At 47.2% G+C, this 22,514-nt stretch overlaps 1 long non-coding RNA gene across 4 annotated transcripts in view; it reads right to left on the reverse strand.

Annotated features, from left to right (window-relative positions):
- LOC125700307 (uncharacterized) overlaps positions 1-22,022 on the reverse strand; it is a 38,305-nt gene extending 16,283 nt beyond the window's left edge. For 3 of the 4 annotated variants that reach the window (XR_007379851.1, XR_007379849.1, XR_007379848.1), the window contains exons 1-5: positions 21,971-22,022; positions 15,298-15,479; positions 13,663-13,800; positions 13,174-13,306; positions 1,159-1,296 (exon numbers count right to left, since the gene is read on the reverse strand). This is a non-coding gene — a long non-coding RNA (uncharacterized LOC125700307). The remainder of the gene's footprint in view (positions 1-1,158; positions 1,297-13,173; positions 13,307-13,662; positions 13,801-15,297; positions 15,480-21,970) is intronic. The other variant, XR_007379850.1, reaches the window with a different exon arrangement.
- Positions 22,023-22,514: the final 492 nt, after the last annotated feature.

The following is a 22,514-nucleotide window of genomic DNA, read 5'->3' on the forward strand; positions in this document are numbered from 1 at the left end:
AACTAAATTAGAACTGATGAACGTTCCTCTCAAAGTCAGCTCATTTTACGAGACCTCAGGCACAGAAAATGCAAAATGAGCTGCAAGAAAATCTATGTCAATAAACAGTTCTCGTCTAAAAGAATACATGATCTGAAGAAGCAAGTCTGATTCACGTATTGTATTTCTGTTCCTCAGCCCAAGCAGTTAGGAGGGCTGGGCTTTCTCACTGGAGGCAGTGAGGCAGCCCTGCATGGTTGGGCACACACCATGCTGGCGTTAATGCTCACATTATGTCCAACAGCTGCAGAATCACTTCTGACATCATAGCAGAAAACAAAATGCACCAACGCGCAGCACTGCCAGGGAGGCTCCAGAGCACAGCACACAGCATTGTGCAGCATCGTGCAGCAGGTGCTGAGTGTGGGCTGTGGGCAACAGTGCATCTTCAGGAGGAGCGGGGAGCTCCCCTGGGGCAGAGGTCAGCTCCAAGCAATGCTGATCCGTGTTTCCAGCCACGTGTGCTGAGCAGTGAGCCATCATTAAACTTGTGAACAACTCCTGGTCGTAAGTTTTGACACATTAATATTCATTAAGATGTTCTTTTCACCTCGTGTTTGCCAGAACAGTTCTACCTGCAGCTACAAACTGCAGCAGGTCGCTGTTCCTTACTGCCAAGGTCGCTGCGCAGCCCCGAGAAATAACGCTATGGCAGCACTTCTGTGCTGCATCGAAGGGGCCGAAAGGCTCCATCTCAATAATTCAATACAGTTAAAAATCACCAGCACCTTCTAAGGGAATTTTAAAAGCACATCCACTCAACGCCCAGCTGCAGGGCAGCAGATGCTCTGCCACTTTCTAAACCTCCAGAGGATTCGTTACTGCACACACCTACAGAAGACATTGCCCATCAGTCACTATGCGGGGCGCCCACATGGGCTCAGCTCCACACCTGCACACCTCACAGGGACACAGCTTTCCCAGCACCTCAGCACAGGAGCACAGTTTCCCTGGTGGTAAAGGCACAGAGATCAGCTCATAGCCAGAGCTCAGCACAGTCCCAGTACAGAACGTGGCTCTGTTTCTCACCTCTCACCAGGATTTAATTTTCCCTTTTGTCTCCTACTAAAAAAAAAAACCAAACACAGATGTCATTAAGCAAAATTAAAGAGAATTCACCTTACACATCTTCATGCAAGTCATTGATCTTTTACATCAACTCTGCTGGAAAATGCAGGCTGTTGACTGAAGTGGCAGCACGACGCCATGGAGCAATGGCTGTTATGAGCTGCTGCCGTCTCCAGCAGAGAACTGACACTGCAAAGCAGAGCACACACGGTGAAGAGCATTGATTTTACAAACATGCAATTTATCAAATGACACAAATCAGCCTGATGACATGAAAATGTATCTGGAGACTTCATGATGTCACCTCACACTCCTGATACGGCGTGGCAGACACCAGGTGAAGACAGCTGCTTTTGGCTGCACAATTTTATGGGGCAGGACTTCTATTGCTTTAATACAAATTTCTCAACTCTTCGGGGTTTTCTTTCCTTCTAATTTTAGAACAGTTTAATTATTGACATGCTCACACGCTTGCCGCTCTTTCACAGAATCACAGAATTGTAGGGGTTGGATGGGACCTCCAGAGATCATCGAGTCCAACCCCCTGCCAAAGCAGGTTCCCTACACCAGGTCACACAGTCATCATTGCATCCCATTCTCCAATCAAAGCACCTCATTTCTACATGCTGAGGGAGGATAGGGCTGGGAAAGGCTGAGAAGCAGAGCACAGTGAAGCAAAGGTTCAGTATTTGGCTCTTTGACCAGGAGGCGCTGAGCACTTTGCTGCTTTACCTCCAGCCCATTCTCAATCTTGCCTCCTCAGTAGGACCTCCTCCTCCAAGCAACTGGGCTCTCAGCACAGCCAAACCACGTCTGTCTGCCACTCCTGCAGCACCTTCCAGCACTTCTCACTGCGTCTGAGACTCGTAGTGCTCTGTCAGATAGGCACAGAAAAGGTCCCAGTCCTACTGTGTGGTCCTGCTGTGTCCTTTGCCATCAGGCAGGTAAGTAACTGCAATCAGTGTATTTCATTACTTCTTTCTCTCCAGCCCTCCTACACTCACCATATTACAAAGCACACCCACTGCTTTCACAATGAGTATAACCACACACTCTGGAGAAGGGCTGGGATCAGAGCTGCCCAGCAGAAGCAATCACACCGAGAAAAGGCCTCAACATGCACCCCACAGCACAGCAAAATGATCACGGTGCGAAGCAGCTGACTGCCAGGCACCGGGCAGATCAATCCCAACTGCTGCCACTGCTCTGCTGGACAGTGCCCAGCCTGCAGCACCCAGCAGGAAGCAGTGCTGGGTCCCACTGCCACCCATGGCTGGGGGTCACCCCACCTGCCGCCCACAGTGCCTGCAGATGGCTCCACACACACACAGTGCTTTCAGAGACAGCGCTGCACCTTGGCTGCCGGAGAAAAAGAACAAACTGCTAAAAATATTCCCATTTTGTTCAGAAAAAAAAAAAACAGGTTTCACTTTTGCCACTTTTGCTCAGTTTTATTGCATGGGAAGAGCTCAATATTCTAAAAGCTTGACCTGATATTCACCATTAGGATCAAACTTAATCTGCAGCAAATGAAGTCAAAGGGAAGGAATTTACACTGATTTCTCATTTGCTTAGTGGTGCGTTTCGCTCACCCGAAATGCCACCCACCTATTTTTCCCAGTGATACTTCTGTTCACAAATTGCTCTAAAATAACGAGCAGCTGAAGTAAAACTTCTCCTTAGAAGAGAAAAATCAGTATGAATAGCAATTTAATTATGCGTGCTAATTGTTTTAGCAACGCACTTCACGTCAATGCTACTGTTAGCTGTTAACACCTGAAAGTCAGAAAAGGGGATCAGCGAAAACAAAACTTGCAGAACTGAGAAGTCGGCACTGAGTTTACGCCCATTTCTCTGAGCAAAGCCAAACTGAGTTTGAGTTTGCATTGTGCTTCTCCTCTCTTACAGCACCCCAGGAGAGAGCACGACTTCACACGATAAAACTGATGATAATGATTAAAGGGTAACCATCGAGACAACCAGAGGAAATTCCCAACAGACATCTCAAGGTGTTGTTAAACACCAGCAGTGTTTCTGCAGGTCCTGCAGGGCAGGATTCTCAGCCCACCTCTTTGGTGGCCCCGTGCTGTGTGAGCCCAACACACGGAGCAGAGGTGGAGATGCAGATGGCCAGTCGGTGCAGGTCCTACCTGCATTCTGAGTTTGATGCAACGCAATGTTAGGCTGAGCTGGGTTAATATAGAGCTGAAAATAGCAGCTCTGGTTATTGTTCACTAACTTTGATGCCAGCCAACGTTTGTTTTTTTAGGAACTCACAGGACTAACTTTTCTTCATGAAGTTGTGACAGGAAAGGAGTTTTGTGCAGCTGTGCCCATTGCTTTCGCTTTTTTGGATGATCCTCACACAGCTTTCAAAACCAGCTAAGAAATATCAAACACGTGCTGAGTTTACTGCTATCAGCTGCTGAATCTTGAGAGATTTCACCCAGAATACAGAGTAGGGAACACTGATAAATGAACAACATTTCGTACTTCATATATTTTGTGAATTGCTGTAGGAATTACAGCAGGAAAGGAAAAACTGAGTGTGCACTCTTCTCACTTCTGGGCCTCATGTGCCACTCTGACACCAGGCTGAGAGGAACACAGAGCCCAGCAGCCACCAGCACTGGTCTGCACTGCAGACAGAGACCAGGTGAGCTGCACCTGGAGCTGCAGGTTAGCTCCTAAGCGTGCAACAGGACTGCAGATACAGCACACCTTACTTAATCAAGACTTCAAGCAGCACCCCTGTTTTACACGCACACTGAAGTCCTAGAAAAGAACTTGGCCCCACTGCACCCACCTGAGCTGTACACAGGACAGCACTGGAGCCACTGGTCCTAGATGTTGGATGCTCAGTGCACCCATCACCTGCTGGGGGATCGGCTGAAGCTTCCCTTAGAGGGCAGGAAGAAAAAACAATTTCTTTATTTGCATCAGTCACTGGCACGGGGGTTTTCCTCACCTCTGTCCCAAAGCAATACAGTCACTCAAGCATCATTTAGTTAAATTAATCCACCTGAAATATTCACCTCACAGCAATTAAGTAAAATAACCTAGAAAACACCTCCTCCAAATAAGATAATTTGCTATTTCAAGTCTGAATATTGTTGGCATGCAAATACAGGCACTAACAGATACACCGGAGACGTGTGAAGTGATTTTAATTGCCTGAAACTCCAGTACTGTCAAACTGCAGGGCAGGGGGAGAAGCCTTTCTAGTTATCTCACTGCTGTCAATGAGGAGTGAGCCCGAGCTCTCCACGATAAAGGGCTTAAAATAGTAATCAACATTCCTTGTACAATCAGATACCTGTTTGGTTCTCCTGTGGCTTTCTGTGTGTGCTGAGAGGCAATAATTAGGTCACACACAGCAGCTGTGGCAGGAAAACCACCATCGTGTTTAGGATGGCTGCAGCAGGCAGCATCCAGCAGGCAGGGGACGGAGGGACTGCTGCCCTGCACAGCGCCGTAAGGATGGGATCCATTCGGTTTGGGCCATGTGCTGCATCGTGCTCCAGGGGCATTTGACCCTTAGATCTTATTTCCGTGTAAAAGGAGAACTGCTGAGATCCAGCATTCTTCAGAAGCTGTGGCACAAGGTGGTGCTCGAGGTTGTAACAGTGACAAGGAACCCAAGAGCCCTGAGCTCCCATTTTTCTCAGGATCCAGCAGTAACAGCCCAGATAATGCAGACCTAGCATCTATCCAGGCAATAATATACATACACCAAAGGCACAGGTGAACGTAGGCTGTACAGAAGCAGAGCTCTGTTCTCCATATCAGTCAGCAAACAGCACCATCTCACCCACCTGCTGAACACCACGCACTGCAGGCTGTGCTGACCTCACCCCAGGCTGGCTGCATGAATGAGCTGCTCCGAGCCCAAACACACAGTGCACCTTACCAAGCAGCTGAATGAAGATGTTAATTATGAAGAAAGAGACTGCCAAGATTATTAGAGAAGTGTCGAGCAAATTAGAAGCTGTTATTCATATGGAGAATAGCTTACCATATGCTTGAATCTTTTCATCTATTCACACCCAAGACTGATACACAGTACTGGGCCTTGTCCCCATGCTACCTACCTGTGGCAAGCATCACAATGCATCCCCATGCTTCCCATTTATTTCTGTCTTCCAAAGGCACCTTTCTGGCACAGGAATGCACTGAATTGCTGCCAAAGATTCCCTCTGCTGCACAACAACAACTGAGCTGTGGTTCTGAAAGAGCTCCACAGATGGGTCCTTCAGCTCCAGTTAGCATCTCCTCATTGCTAGCTGACCAAGCCATATTGCAGCTTAATTAATAACAGCTTTCTCTGGAATCTATTCATTAAAACCACCACAAGAGTTGCATAATGTAATGTGGCAAATCCCCACATTTCCCCCTAACGTGGAAGCAATTGCATTCCTCCTCAAGGGATGGAGATGGTGCAGACAGCTGCACTGTTAGCTTAGAGCTGCAACTGCAACCGGGAGAAATTCATCTTCAAAACTCTTGCAGAGCTGATGAGGTGGCTCACAAACATGTCAGTGTAAGAGAAATCATGTATGTGCTCGTCTCCTGCCTTCAGGCTGCAATGCATTTGTAGCTCCTGTTGCTTTCCAGGAGTTTGAACACATCCTCAAGCATTTTATTTCCAGTTGTTTTCCTGAAAGGAGCACGTAGCAGCCTAACAAATCCATATGAGCCCGTAACAGCACTATTCCTTAGAACAACAGCACAACTGAACGTGCACACATTGTGTGGGAATAAGTGCAGGTATAATGACAAGATGCAGCACTCACATTAGGTACATACATGCCTGTTTATAGGTTGGTGTTCAGGCTATTTCCAGTAGAACTGCAAAATATGACGACTTTATTCTTCATGGCACCCAAAGCGGGTTAAGTAGGATGATACTCAGACACATTGAATATTGGACATACGCTTCTTATTAGGCACAAAATATATTCCCCACAACGTGCTGGAGATGGAGTTATTACACATGAGCACTTAGGAGCAGTGCAGGAAGCCACAGTTTGCAAGCCTTGAGATCCCAGCAGCCCGACGGCACCTGCCTGCCACAACACAAATAGGTGCTGCAGACCACAGCGTGAGCAGAGCATTCCTCACATGGAGCTGTGAAGGACAGGAGACCAGCTCTGAGGAACAAAATGCCTGCAAGGTTGCAATGAGTCAAACAGTTTTTACTTCACACTACCTGTAATGATACAGCTGCAAACTGGTGCACGTACACGGAATACTAATGTGATGCAATCACTACACAGAGGCACAAAGATTTGTTTCCTCAAAACCCATGTGAAGCTTGAAGCGCGCCAGACAAGAATGTCAAAGTCATGAAGAAAAGGATGGAATAAAGAAGGTTATCTGGAGGTAATTGTAGGCTTTTAATGAAAGGAGTCATGCTAGACTCAAAGCCATGTCACATCACACAGATATGTAAATAACACCAGCAGATTAAGGCTGAATCCATAAAAGAAATCAGACTCATTCATTGGGAAGCTCTTAGCATGCAGCTGTGGGTTCGTGTTTGGTGGATCATCTGCTCACCCAGGCAGGACGCAGCTGCACACAGAGCTGCGCCCAGCCCTGCAGGGTACGGCTGCCCCTGCACAGAGCCCACCAGCACTCCTGGCAGAGCAGCCTTGTCCTGCCCTCCTGCTTGTTTGGGGTGAGCAACATGAGAAGAATTGGCATTCTGGGGGGCTTCTCTACTCAGATGAATCCTAGGCCATAAATAACTGCCTCAAAGTGCAAGCGTGCTCCTCAGTTCCAACCTGGTGCTCCAGGAGACCTCTGGGCAGACAGACGGACAAAATAATTACAGCTGACAGCTGACAACAGAATTAAGGCGGCGTCAGTCCCAAAGGAAAATCGTGTTCTACAAAAAGCACGTATTGAGCTCGCACTTAAAAACCTGCACGCACACCCAAATGCCATGCAGCTGACCTGCCTGCTTTGCTGCCGAGTGCTGCTCTTTCCCATTTCTCTGCCTTCCAGATGTCGATGAGAAGCCGTTCATACTTGAACTACACAGTAAAGATAAAACCTCAGAGCTGTGCCAAAATCAGGAGTTTGTGATCAGGGGCCTCCCTTCCTTGGCAGCCCAAGCATTAAAAAAAAACACATTTATTTTTCCGATCTCATCTGCACATCCTTGCTGTCTACTATTTGCTTGCATTAATTCAGCGGTGAGGTTCTCAAAGAGGAGCTCTGCCCTCAAGCTGTGGTGGTGGCTTCCCATCTACTCCAACAACATACATCAAAATTTTATAAAAGCCATAAAATATGCTGCAGACTGGTTTTATCTTCCCTCTTTGAACATGCATATAATTTGATTCCATCTTATCCAAACATTCAATAACCAGTAACAGGTGGGAGCGGGATAATTTAGTGGCTGGTGCTGGCAGAGGAGCAGAAAAGCAGTACAGGGAGGGGAAATGTGCCTCTGCTTCTGTGTCTGAGGCACTTTTTGCTAACAACATTGTAGAAGCCTCACTGCTCACTGCTATCACAGCGCACCTCTAAATCCTTTCTATGTCTGCAGGTTTTGCTTTCTCTCAAACATGAGCTGCTGCCCTCCACACGCTACCATCTCCAGTTCCCTGCCCTATCACAGGCTGTCTGCCTCCTCTTCTATTATTAATCACTTTCCTGAGGTCACATCTCCCTCTTACAGCTCTTGCTGCGCTCGAGGCCTTGGAATAGTGATCCGGGCACACAGAGCCCTGCAGGCAGAGTTTGCATTGCATCTCCCAAAGCCGGAGGCTCCACTAGGGCTGAGGCTGGCTACAGCCAGCTGCCCACAGGCACTGAGGATGGATTCTGAGGGATGCAGCCTTCTCACACAGCCACAGGGCAGGCACAGGGCACAGCCTGCACATGGCACCCTGACGCCTGGTCCTAATGCCTGGCCCAGACCCTGCTCTGCTGGAGGCCATCCAGGAGTTAATTCACGTTTTGGTTCCACTGCCATCTCCAAGGATCGGGCACAGGAAGCAGAGAAAAGTGCATGAAAAGGAGAGTGGCTCATGGGCCAGACTGAGCAGCAGATCCAGCACTTCCACGAGCCTCTGCTTTCAGAACCGCTTGCACTGACTTTAATTAAGCTCTTCACAGACTCACCAGCTTGGAGAGATTAAAGCAAAAAAGAGCATGCCAAAGATCTTGCACACCACACAGCTTTCCCCCTAAGCTTCTACAGTTCTGTAATTGAATTTGCAAAAAAATGCACCATAATTGTGCTCTGTGAAAAGCCACACTGTTCTACTTCCAAAAATTTCTGTGTGCCCTATAGAAACGTGGAGCCACTCTATAAATAGAAAGTCTTTTTGATTAACAATAAATAGATATAATTATTATCAACATAATCAGCAATCCCTCCTGCCCTGAAGAACAGCCCATCTATAGAGAAACACTGCATACGGTTTACTTACAATAAATGCTTACCTTGCATTTCCACACAAGCTCAGTCACTGTTACTGCTGCACAGCAGGGGCCCATCCAAGGGGCTCATGGGGCTCTCCTGCCTCTACCAGCCATCATCCACAGCTGCTGAGACTGCCAGCAGCCAGAGCAGAGAGAGACTGATCACATCTCTTATTTTATTTACGGTTCTCAATGTCTCTGAAACCCGGATTCACATGCAATAATCTTGAGGATCCCAGGAAGCAAAATGCCTGCACACACCTCACGTGAAGCAGGAGCCCAATGGCAGAGCTCATGGAAGGCTGACCCAGCAAAGTGATCAGTGAACGCTAGTCCAGGTTTGGGGGCTCATTGGAAGCACATTTGTGCTCACAGGGCAGCAGTGGGCTGCATCCCTGTGACTGCTCCTCGTGGCTTTTATTTTGTGCTCCATTTCACAGGCAAGAGCTGCTAGATGATAAGGATTTGCAAAACAAACTGCAAGCCACACAGCACTTTGCCTGGAACCTTTAAGTATGAAAATCCATTCCAGGGCCTATCACCCACTTGCTGAGATAACCTCAGCCTGAGCATGCTGTGTAAATCTCCTGCCAGAAAAGCAATCATCCCAAACTCCCATTCTCCTGGCACAGGCAGCACCCTGCAGCCCAGCCCTGCAGCCCCCACAGTGCGAGTGGCATGAGTCGTCTGCACTGCAGGTGGGTGTCTGGGGCTGCAGGATGCTGGGGCTCCTGCAGGCAGCATGCCCTCCATCAGAGAGCAGATTCACTGCTCAGCATCAACAGGCAATTCCCAAGCAGCAGCATTTCTTGGTGTTTGTGGAACATTTTTCCTCGGGAACATACGCTATGTCACAGATACATATGCTTTAAAAATAATTACGGATAATATTGTTCACTATTTTCCCAACACTCCTCATGGAGGAGCAGAAGCACTGCACTCCTCTCTCAGCACAGTTAAACTTCCTGCTGGGCACCCAGAGCTGCTCCCAGCTGCAGTGCCCTGTCCTGGGATGCGCCCCCCACCCCACATGACCCCGGCTGGGGATGGGCAGAGATCTGCCACAACAGCACATCTCTGGCCAGCAAGCACTTCAGCAGCAGCACACACCTGTGCTGTGCGACATAATTGCTTTTCCATCCACAAGCAGAAAATAGTTCTTGTTTTACAGCCAGCAAACAGGGCAGAGCTGCCTCAGGAGAGCAATCCACACAGTGGTTCTCACAGGTGCTGCAATCTGGGCAGGACAACTCTGGTCCACAGCAGACAAAGGCAGCTCTGCCCTGCAACACACAGCATCAGGCTGCGAGGCCAGGGCAGGGCTAACAACCATCTGTAGCACTGCTCTGTCACTGCCAAGACTTGCTCGCTAAGCGCACCCTGGGGGAGCAGTGCTGCTCCTGCCATGAAGGCGCTAAGCTCTCATCTAACACCACAGCAAAGTGCTTTACTCCAACATGGACATCTGAAGGTGCAGTCGGGCTTTGTACAACGAAGAAGCAAACGACACAGACCAAATACAATCGAGGAGAAATGCAGCGAGGGTCACTGCGGGCACGAAACCACCTCTCGCATGGATGTGGATGGAGCTGTTTGCCCTAAGGTCCAACAGAGTGTTATTTTCAGAACAATAAAGCTCCACAGGAGATGGAAGTAATTCTGATAATGTAAAATTACCCCCTTTTACTTGTAGTCTTTACAATTTTTTAAAAAGCACATTGCTCTGCCCTGCCAATCTTCAGTGCTCTCTCTATATTTCTAATAGGTCTAATCTAATTAAATTAATTTCCTGGAATAATAACCTCCCAGGGACATAGAGCTAGATAATCCTTAACTCCTCATGAAGTCAGCCTCCTGTAGGGTTGGGGAGCAATTACGGCTCATTAGTCATCCATCTTAGGAGGAGGAAATGGGGTTTTACACTGATTGTTTTTTCAAGAGCACGGTGAGAATAAGCAGGAGCGAGGGGTGTCTGTTAACAAAGCCTTTATGGGGAGATAGCATGGAGTGAGATGCCCAGTGCACACAGCCACACGCAGCCCTTTGGTCTTCATTCACAGGAGGCCCCCATTGTATCTCAGTGTGTAATGCCAACATGCACGAGCAAAGCACATCCTGCATAAAGTCATGCAGCGCTATGCTAAAACAAGTTTGTCAGCTCTGTGCTGCTCATCAAGCACTACTTCCGGAATAGGGAATGGTTAAACCAAATCCTAACTAGATAGAAATGAATCTTTTCTGGACCTAAAATGACAACAACAGAGGCTACCTGAATGAAAGCCACTGACTGCTTCCTAAAACAGGTTCAAGAACACTGATCTGGATACCGGAAAGATGACCATATACCCACAAAACTTCATGCTGTAAGAAAGAATTGAGGAGCTCCAAACAACAGCATTACTGCTCTTCATAACACAATCACGCTCCTCACACTAGGTGACGACCACAAAACTGAAAGCAAAAGAATTCATCAGACACCAGGAGTAAAACGTGTCCTGCCTCACCTCTGTCTCAAAGACAAGGGCAGCAGCAGTCGGCACCAGGAGGCACCACCAGGCCTCCTTTGAGGAGCCCAGAGCAGAGCTCAGAGCCAGGCATTGCCACACACAGCACCAGGAGCTCAGCAACATCCAGGGCAGGGAACAGACACCAAAGCGCATCCAGAATAAAGCAGCCATTTGGCTTCAATTAGATAATTCATTTTCCCTCTCTGATGCCTAGCTATCTTCAGAATTTACATCAGCAGACTTGACTGGAGCCTTTCACGATCCACTTTTGAACTATATGTTGTATAGATTGCAGCGCCATAAATTTGACATTTCAAATGCCAACAAATGGCGAGAAAATTGGCCCCTTGTGAATAATAGCCAGCAGCCTTTACATGTAATTATTTTGCCCAGAAATTTAATCTGCTAGACATAAAAGTTACACTGAATGAGAGAGTGCTGGATAATGATCTTTAAGCTCAGGGAGCCGACAGCCGTTACTACAGGCATTGAAAGACGTGCTGCTCTTCAAGCCATAACGCAAATTCCCTGTGGCTAGCAGCATTTCTGCAACAAATTTAGATGATGCTGTATGATGAATGGCACTACTTAGTTTGCAAAGGCTGTCCATACGTAAGCTGTACCACTGCAAGATCTGCGTGGGTGCTGTTCCCAGTACCCCAGGTTTGGCTCCAACCTGTGACCCCAGGAGACACCAAAGTGCCATCAGAGCCATGGCTCCAGCACAAAAGCAGAGCCCCAGGCAGATGAAACCACAAAGCCCTACAGCAGTGAGAGCAAGAGAAATCTGAGTCCCATGTCAGTGCCATTCATCAGTGTACTCAGCTGAGATTCAAGCAGCTACCAAAGATGTCCCGGCAATTGTGTTACCTGCTACCTTAAACATAAATACTGTTGCAAAAGAAAGGAGTGGAGTGAAAAAGGGAAAGAAATAACAAAACTAAACGTGAATCCAGTGCAGGGAATACTGTACTAAAATCATGTCTGCAAATCGTACAGTATGTAGAATACCTGTTGCATCAGTGTAGCAGACACAGAATACAGAAGAGAATAACCATTAAATCTGTATTGATCCATCAAATATCTGCAGCCAGAACTGGGACTTATTCCCCTGCTCATCGCTCTCAGTTTTAGAAGTAAAAATACCATTTTCTCAGTACATATGCACATTTAAGGATATATTCCAGCACATCAAGGACTGTGTATTGCAAGTAAACTACTCAATTAAGACTCATAAAAGCTAATAACAGAGCTAAAGGAAATCTCTAAATCACATGAAATCAGCCAACAGTTACACACAGCTCTCCATCCAAGTGTCTGCTTTGGTCCCAGGGAGCACACAATTGTCTGAAAGAGACAACTTGCCATTAGGTCCCCTGAGTCACCCAAAGTAGCATTTGGATATGGCAGGAGTTTTTGTCACTTATTTGCTTTCTGTGGCTTCAAGAAGATGAACATAAATGCATTGCAGGAATATTGTCTATGTGTAAGAACACATGCAAAGCAGTGCCAGGGCAAAAGGCACGCTGCTATGGGAAGATTCAGCAAAACCTGGATACAGCATCTTGTCACGTTTGGCACTAAAAGCATTAACGTCAGGCCATACTTCAGTGACAACAGCCAATTTTAAGGCTAAACAGAGTATTTCTGCCTCATACCTGTATTTCAGGCAGTGATGCACAACAGCTGCCTAAATCCTGGGCCTGCCATGCGATGCTGAGTGCACGTGGTGTCCCGTGGCTGCGCGGGGCTCCTTAGAGTGCAGGTCACCCTTCCAGAGTGACACCAGCTGGATTCAGTAACAGACCAACACACTCTCAGCTCAGGTTGCCCAGGATTATTAGCTTTGGGTAACAGCAAGAGCTGGCTAAATTTAAAGCAGATAGCATGCAAGAAATTTCATATAGTTTTCATCTTGATTTACTCCAGACGAAGCCTTTACACAGCTCTGACATTTAGTGGCTTAATCTAGAGAGAAGTTTCCTATACCTTATCCTGAATTCTCTATTTTTTCCTTAAGATTTAAGTGTTGATCAAGTCACTGCTGAAGTAGATTAACTCCTGTAGTCACTGGGGGGGAAGCAATCAATGTAGCATAGCGTGAGCTGCCAGATAATCATACCTCAGGTCAGCCCTGGATCCGACGCACTGAGCCACCTCCAGGAGCGAGGCTGGGCAGGAGCAGCACTGCCTGCTCGTCTGCTGGGTGTGTGTTCATTATCACAGAGCCGAGGAGAACCCGGAGCATCTGGGGACTGGCAGAGGAAGTTATTTTAGCTGAGCAGTAAGAGCCCCGACGTTAGCCATATCTGAACTGCCTGCCATCTCCTAGGAAACCTGGGGCTTGGATGAACAGAGTACCTCAGTAGTTTTTTTTTCCTGAGTTTAGATCGATCACAAGGAGTTGCTCACTCCATCACAACTTTAATAGGCTCTTTGGACTTGCATTTCTCTACCTCCCTGCTCCAATTATTTCCTTAATCATCCACATAATGGAGTTTATTATTGCCCTCAATGTTTATACACAGTGTTCATTCATCAGGCATCCCACAATTTAATGCCAGCGACCAACGTGAAACCTCTCACTCCATATCCTTTGTTTTTGCCTGACCTGATGCTTTCCACAGAATCTGCCAAGCAGGGGCTTTGGTTGCCAGGAGGTGATGCAGGGCTGCTCCGTGCAGGGCTGCTCCGTGATGCCACTTCCACTTCACAGTGTGATGGAACCCAGAGCAAGACAATGCATCTGCTGGAGGAGAAATAACACAACATTATTCCATAAAAAGTCTACTCTGAGACAGAGTATGAGCCTAGGTGCCATACGAGGTCCCCATGTAGCTTCTGATTTGAGTTTACTCAGATGGGACCAGATCAAGACATGAACTGGCTGTTCTGCACCTACAAACCACAGCAACATCGATCTCCAACTGATCTTCCTTTATGAGGCAAAAGCTTATAAAAGAACTTACAAACAAGCTCAGGGCAAAGCAATAAAAACTGATCCTTCTTGGGGCACTGTCCAAAATCACGTGTGTAAACCAATGAATCTCAGAGCAATTTCCTTGGAAGCCTCATTGCTGCCTTCAGCCACCACAACCACCAGAGAGAAACTTCATGAAAGAGGGAGCAAAGCCTTCAGCAAGGCTTTCAGGTTTTCAGCTCTTAGGTAAAAACCTGCATCTTTGCCTTTCCTTCATTTACTTTCTACAGATCCCTCCTCCACTTCAGCTCCTTGCTTTAAGTAATACAAACAGATAAACCTGGCATCATTAGGTTCAGAATTTCACCCTTTATTTCTTAAAGTAGAGATTGATATCACTATGGTCTCTACAGGGTTGGCAGGGGGGAGCTGATGCCTAATTTAGGTAACTTAGATCACCCTAAGATACAGCCAAGACGATTAGGAGGACAATTAGTACCCTAACCAGATCTGATCACCCAGCTTTAGGGAATCATCTACTTTAACATCATCTGCTTTCTGCCACAGGCTCCTGCACAGCGTGGAACCTCTTATTTCATTGTACAGTCTCTCCTCAGAAAATTTTTCTTCCTTCTGAAAGGAAAAAGCCAGCCAAGATGAGAATCCTGGGTAAACACCCTGAAGAGCATGTATACATTTCTAGTGGCTAACAGACCCTGAAATAAGAATTGCTGCAATAAATACCTTCTCTGACACATTTCTATCCAGAACAAATTTTATTTAATGGGAATTATTCTAGTTAAACTAAGCTTAGCGAAGTACTTTCTCTGAAGATCCACAAAACACAGACAGAGAGAAACAAAGACAAATCATGGGAATATGCGTGATGCGAAGAAATAGGATGCGGAATGTAAGACTGTATTGAGTCCTGTGGGACCTTAGAGTCCCGATTTAATCAGATTAAATCCTGATGCATCCTGTTAGAAGGTATCAGAAATTACAGCTTAATATCGTACTTAATTTTGGCATCTTTATCTTGGAAATGCTCCCAAGTGCACTGCACAGCCAGAGCCACCATCTCACCAAAGCAGTGAATATCCATTAGATCCTCACCCACAGTTAGACAGAGCTCTGCAGTTAGAGGAGATGAAACAGAAGTTCTTTAGAGGTATTTTCAGTACTTACCTGCAGCAAGATAACAGCCTCGCCTCTTAGCATACACACTACAGGTTGTTTGTTATCTCTGATGATTTTTGTCCAAGAAAAAGCCTCTCTCTAAGGTTTTTTCAGCCCTGTAGATTGTTATTTCCACATTACCTCGCTTACCTGCAGTCGATGATACAAGCAACAAGGCCCAGCTTCAGCTCCGGGCAGCAGGAAGGACAGATCCCACTGCGGCCACTCCTATCAGACTGCAGAGCTCTGTTCCCATCAATGTGTGTTGCTACCCCTTAATGCAGGTATCGAGGCAGGGCTCTTCCTCAGAGAGATGCACTGCTCACAAGGTTCTGGAAAACAGGTGAGAACATCGGAGGAAGTTTTCTTTCCCCCACAAAATCCGAATATCTCATCCAACCACAGACATCCCAGGTGCCCCAAAGGAGGCCCAGCGCTCTCCTCAAGGCACGCAGACAGCTGACGCCCGGGAGCAACGCTTCCTACACAGAGTGCAGAACATCGGTGGAAGCCCACACTGGGCAGCTCTGCAAACACAGCCCCCACACACCTCCTGCATGGGGCATCACCATTAGGGAAATCAAATCCTTTGACAAAGCCAAAATCATTTTCCAATCAGCGTGTTCTACAGTTTAAGTGATGTGACACTCATCTACACAGAGATGTAGCTGGTTATCTTAGAATGTTAAAGCTTCTAATTAAATCTATTAATTAAGGATATTAACTCAATTCTGCATTCTAGAGCAGCAAACTAACATCCCCTACGGACCCAGAAGTTATCTCCTAACAACACAGGAGAGATTACCAACCACAGCGATGCTCCCTCCCTCCCCCCCATTGCTGGCTCATGTTCCTATCGCACATCATTTCCAGTATTGTTCTCAGCAGTGGGGAAGCACACGTGCTGATGAGAGAACCCACAGCTTCATTGTATTTCCCATCCCATTGTTTGTGCAGCACACAAAGCCCCATTCGCAGTAACACCTTTCCAGTGCTTTACCTTACTTTAACATAGAGGGGTCAGGTATGCGCACTGCAGTGCACAAAGAGAAGAGCTTTTTGTGTTTTATTTATATTTACATTTATATTAAAAGCATAGTATGTATATAATATATTAAGTATGAAGTATTAATCACATAAACAAGGAACAAAATTACCTCAAATCAAAATGGAAGTGCTATAACATACTTCAAATGTGATGCAAATACATGAAACCAAAAATCACCTTTACTATTGGCCAAAGCAGGGCAGACAAGCAAAGAATTTCTGAAGAGCATGGCAACAAGAGAGACCTTAATTACCATCCAACCACTTTTCACCTCTAACACATTATCCTGTGAATTTTTACAGCACATTAGGAGGCATTACTAAGCCAATTAGTTCTTACATAAATTATTAAGTGAAACGTTTACTCGATTAATTTTAAGTCCTTCTCCTTTTTTAATAACCCATGAACTGAACTGCACTGCCTTGGCCACACGTGGCTGACCTGTTCTTTCAGTGAACACTTCCTGAGCTCTCCTCTCATCACAGCTCAGCCCCCTCAGCTGGGAGCCCCCACAGCACGCAGCCGCTCAGCATCACCCGCAGTGCTGCCCCCCGGCCTGAAGGAGCGCAGCTTTGGGCACAGCAGGAGCACAATGGTGGTACAGCAGCTCGTGTGTGCTTGGAAGTGTTGAAAGAAAACATCGCTCAGGCAGAAAAAACACAACACAGAAAAGATCACATGCCGGAAACACATTTTTTGTTTTCCACTTCATCAAATGATTGTGAGCTCATTTAAAACTATAATCATCCATCTCACTGCTAAATGCTTTGCCCTCCAGTCTTATGTTAAACTGCATCAAATGTGAACTCCTTAAAGAAAAAACTCCTGCTCAGTTGAAATGCCAGTCCCGTGGACATCTGCACAGCTGTGCAGACGTGGATTTCAGGCAGCTTATATTGCAGCCCTGCACTGCTGCCAACAGCCAAACCTCCCGAGCTGCCAGCCGCAGGAGCAGAGTGCTCCAACTGCAAAATGCCACACCAGGCTCCCAGCTCACTCCTGTTCATTGCCTGCATGCAGGGAGGGGGCTGCAGGTGCTCCCCCCAGGGATGCAAGGTGGAGGCAGAGATGCTCCCACTGCACACAGGCACTGGCTGCAGCCCCACGCTCACAGCACACCAGAGTTGCCATCTCCCTTCACAAAACTGCAGGTTCAGTAACAATTAGAAGCAGAGTTCTTCTGTGAGCAGAGAATAGCACTGCTCTGCTATTTGCTTTTGAAACCAGGCAGAAATCTGCCTAAATCTGTGATAGTTAAGGATACTAAAAATAGGATGCTTGCAGTCAGGTGGACTGGAGTTGCATGCCATCCTGTTAGAGCAGCTGCAGCCAGGTCTTTGTGTGCCACAATGGCCAACAGGTCCTGGGCTCCAAGGTTAATGTTCTCCCAAGTGCTTCTGTGCTGCCCATTACTGCTCTCTGCACGCAGGGCTTCACTGCTGAGAAATCTCCACTAGAGTGTATTGTATAGGCAGATGAAGACTAAATAGGAGAGAAAATAGATTGATATTGAAGCAGCAGCAGACTCTCATTATCCCAAGAAATGTGAAGTTGGTGAGTTAAGCACACTCTGTGCTCTGGCTGGTTGTGCCTCTCCATCTAGTTGTAGTGACTTCCTGGGCCGAGCAGCAGCACAGGCAGACAGTGAGGGCAATGGGAGAAGCGCATTTGCTCCAGATGACTGCAACCAAGCACTGTCAGCCTGAGCTCAGCACAAGGAGTGTGCCAGAGTGAGAGACAGAGAGCACTTCTGGGTCACACATGCTGCGATGGCCATTTGGGGCAGATGCTGTGTGCCCCTGGGTGGGCATTTGCCCCCACTGGCCAGTGGGCTCAGCTCTAAAGATGCATCACATGGAAGCAGCTGGAGCTGCTGCAAAGCATGAAATTCTTTATGGAAGGATGACTTCAATCCCTTCTATTTGTTTTGTCTTTGTAACAGCAGAGTCATTGCCAAAAGAAGCTCATTCTTTTAAAAATGTGTATATGTTAAAGAGCTCCTCTCTCTCCTTCAGATTCTCTAGCAGCCACGCTTTGGGGCAGCGAATCAAAACACAATTCCCTGTCAAACTAGTTATAGGCTGTTAGTTATTGGTCAGTGGGCTGAATTAGTCTCCATGAATGATTACTCCCATCTGACTTCATCATAAGCCTTCGGCCACATAAGCTTGCTTAGAGGAGGTAGATATCCATTCATGAATACTGGTTGCTGTGGCCTCAAGCGGTGCTAGCTCTGTCTTAGCTCAGCCAGCCAGCATTACAGGGCCTTTTCCTTCTCTGGGGAGCACCAGGAGCTGCCAGAGCACCCATAGGGACAGCAGAAGGGCCTTCAGAACTTCATGGATACTCGCAGGGAAAAAAAATGAATATTAATACTAAGCATTGAGATAAACAGCTATGCCACAGTTAAAGGATGCTTTATTTACTCTGCGGATTTTTAATTATAAAATCAATGAAGTGTTAATGATTTCAAGCATTACTTCGGCTCACTGGGAGTTCCAAACAACTTTTTTTAGTCTGCGGCATAAATTCCTAAGTTGCTCAGTTTGACCAATTTGTCAAGACAATTTCCATTAGTAAATATGAATATTTAATGAAAGGGAAAACTGACATGAGCAACTTCACTTAAGCGACTAATGACTTACTGGAAAACAAGAGATACATTAATGTGCTGCTTGATTAGAAGTATCTGCAGAGTGCAACAATCCAAGTATCAGCAAAATCCTCCCTTGCCCTTCCTGTCCCAAAGCGCCCAGGCCTCTGAGCAATGGCAATCTGCTCTCACAGAAGCGAGCTGGCACCAGCACTCCAGGCTGTGCACAACCCTCTGACACTCCCCCATCCAGAAAGGTCTGTGGGGCTTGAGGGCTTTTTGAGCTCAGATTGCAATCAGGCTGTGTGTGCCCAGAGAGCACCCGGCCAATGCATACACACTGCATCTGCAATGAGCCTGATGAATTCGGATGGAAGGCTGATAAGTGATAAGCAGTAACACCACTCGAGGAAGAAGCCCACTCTGTGCAGTGGGAGCTCTCTTCCCACTGACCTCCCTCTGCCACAAATCTCTTCTGACAGGCACTCACAATTACTAAAGTGAAAAGCTGTTTCCTTTCGTCACTATCCCCATAAAACACACTGACTCTCTTAATTACATGCTCAGTTGTTTTCCAAAGGCTCTACCCATGCATGTAGGCAATAATTCAAGCTTGGAGGCAAGGCACCATGTAACAGAGCAAGAGCAGCACAGGCAGATGGAAACAAATGTCACAGAGCACAGCAGGAGGGGGGTCCAGCAGGTCCCCATTTCCCAGAGCATCTCCTGCACCCCTGGAGCATCAGTCACAGGGCCCTGGGGGCCAGCTGGGGGCTGCAGATGTCCATCACCACTCAGAGCCCCAGCCAGCACCATCACACACAGCCTGGGATGGCCAACCGACTGCAGGCAATGGGAGCTCCTACCAGCTTCCTATGACCCACACCCCCCAGCATCTCCTCCTGCAGCCCCTCGAGGCACTGAGCCACTTCTGACAGCAGGCAGGGCTGTGTGTGGCTGTGCAGCCAGTAGGCCAGCCCAGCAGTGGGCACGGTGAACCACAGGCACCATGGCTTGTGGGCTCCACAGCCCCAGCCCTGCTGCTCCCCTGATCTCCCCGCAGCACTACCAGTGTACCCACAGCACAGCACCGTGCTCAGCAGAGCGTCAGCAATGCTGTGTGACTGTTCCCTGCAGCTGTCTGCTTGCAAGCCCCCAAACATCCCACAGGGCTGAAACCATCTCAGTTTCATACAGTTTGGTTTGGGGGCTGTTCTCTTCCAAGCATAAACAAAATTCAGTCAGTTGAAGTTGGGTTGAATGACACTTCTTACAAAGGGGAGAAAGCTCCCCCTCTCCCCACAGCCTGTGCCAGTTTGACACCCAGCACCAGCACAGTCCCCATTGGTGCCCCCCCATCGTGCAGGAGCTCAGGTTTTTGTTCATGGGCATCCATTCACCATCACAGTGTTAATTCAGCTCTGAACTGACCTCCCACCCATCCTCAGTGGGGGAAGAATGTCTGCGAGATCTTCCCACACACACGTGCCTATAGCAAATGAAGTTAATCACAAACTGTTACAATTAACAAAGCAGAAATACTATGTCCAAAATTATCAGAATTCTGTTGAATTCAGTGTTGATTTCCCTTCTAAATACAGAAGATCAAGCCCACTCTGATACTTCTGACATCATGGAAAGAAGGAAAAAGCAGCCAGAACACAAATACCCAGCAGCGCCTTCATTTTGCCATGGGATGAAGCCCCATGCCAGTCCAGCACCTCCACATCTGTTTACTGGAGAGCCAAAATGAACTCAGGCACTCACCCATGCAGTGAGTGAGCTCCCCATCCCAGAGCTGGGAGCCTGGGGCAGTGCAGGGTGCTGCCATGGCAGCCATGTGGGAGCAGCCCGGGGTCACAACGCGATCAGAATGTCAGCACCAAGAAAGGCGCCAATCGATCCGTTCGATGCCAGTGGGATGAGAGCTGTGAGCCCGGCACTCACCCAGGGTGAGGTGTTTTTGTCTGGTTAAAGGAATGCTTGACTGAACTAAAAATCTTAATAGATAATCTCTGCTGAACGTTTTTGTGCAGTAATTCAGGAACATCAAAAGCGTGCTAGCCAACCCAATTTTACATGAATTTGATATGGATTTACTCATGGCAGAGTTTGTTTGAAGTCCGCAACGAGACACCTTCGTACTCTCTCACCCCAAAGCATCCTTTTTCTGTATTTCATGGTAGATTTGCAAAAAAATAGAAGAATGTGAGCACAACAAAACCAAACTGAATAGGAAAAACTAAGAAGCCATTAAAAATGATTCCTCTGCCAAGCACAACAAATACGTATTACACACACACGAGTATATATAAGAATCTTGCTTTCCATATTCTGCCTTTGGTCTCCAGTGTTTATGAATCCTCACCCCAGCTGACTTCTATCTGATAAACTGCATGTTCGTTGCAACAGAGCTCAGCAGCAGCTGCACTGAAGGAAGAGGGAACAGAAAACATTCCCCAGTTGTGTGCAGAAGATGAAAGTGAAGAACTGCTTTCCCACGTTATTTCATAAAGATCCATGCCCATATTACCTACCAATCTAGCAGCCTGCCATAAAGTTTTCTTCCTTATCACTCAACACCCACCACAGAAAAGATTTACTTCTACATACATTAATGGGATCAACTTAAACCTTTCGCCTTCCTGAAGGCACAGTTAGCAGCAGACAGAAAGCACATTCACATAACAGAGAAAAAGAAAGAAAAACAAAATCAAATCTTTTTCCTTCTGCTACCATTGCACCTCCAGAGTCTTGACAACATTCTCCTTTCTAAATTAACTCAAGGGCAATTTTGGAAGGAGCAAAGAATGAAAAGGAAGCAGCTTCCCTACAGCACACAGTCACATCAGCTGGTCGGTGATCACAGCTCACAAACGTCTTTCATCGTTAGAGAGAAATGTGGGTGGGTTGGGGATGGGCTCAGGGTGGGAGAGCTGCCTGGTTGGGTTTGGTTGGTTTGTCTGCTTTGTGTTTCTCTCTCTGATAACTGAGAAATCAATATGGAAGAAGCCCGCTGGACAAGCCACCAGAAGAAAAAAAACAGCCTTTCCCAATAGGCTCAATGCCTTGCAGCAGTAAGATGGATTTCTGCCTTCACCTGTCCCTTTGCCTAATGGCACGTGTGTAACAGCACGAGGACCAACGTAATGGAAAGATGCTACAAAAAGAAGAGCACTCACCCATCTCCAAAGAAAAAACTCCACAAAGGAGAGATCACCAGCAGAAGAACCTTCCTCAATGGCAGCCAGCCCTTAAAGGAGGTCTAGGAGGGGTAGAGCCTGGCTCTGTTACCTTCACCTGTGCTCTCAGGGCTGGCTGGGTCTTTTCTCCAGGTGCTCAATCAGTGTGTGAGGCCGTGACTCCTCAGTTCCCATACACAGGTGGCTGGCAGCTCTCCTGCCCTCTTAATTTCCCTCCTAAAAACACATTCCGAAATACAGACTTCTGCAACACTCTGGCACCACAGCTCTGCTAAAATGCAGCAAAGGCGCTGGGGGAAGCTACAGGAGCTGCCCGTTTCACAGCCCTGCTCACGTCTGCAGCCGCTCCTCCACCTGCTGCTCATGGATGGACTCCAGGTCCTGCATAACTGCATCTTGGTGGACGCCCCTCAGTGTGCCTATGAGTTGTGTGGGCAGATGGAAACTGCAGCTTCAAATCGCTCTGTTTGTGAGGTTGCTGGAAACTCGGGACAACTCTACAGGCAATTCCTGCACTTCCTTC

The sequence above is a fragment of the Lagopus muta genome, chromosome 14 (genome assembly GCF_023343835.1).
Source record: "Lagopus muta isolate bLagMut1 chromosome 14, bLagMut1 primary, whole genome shotgun sequence".
NCBI lineage: Eukaryota > Metazoa > Chordata > Aves > Galliformes > Phasianidae > Lagopus > Lagopus muta.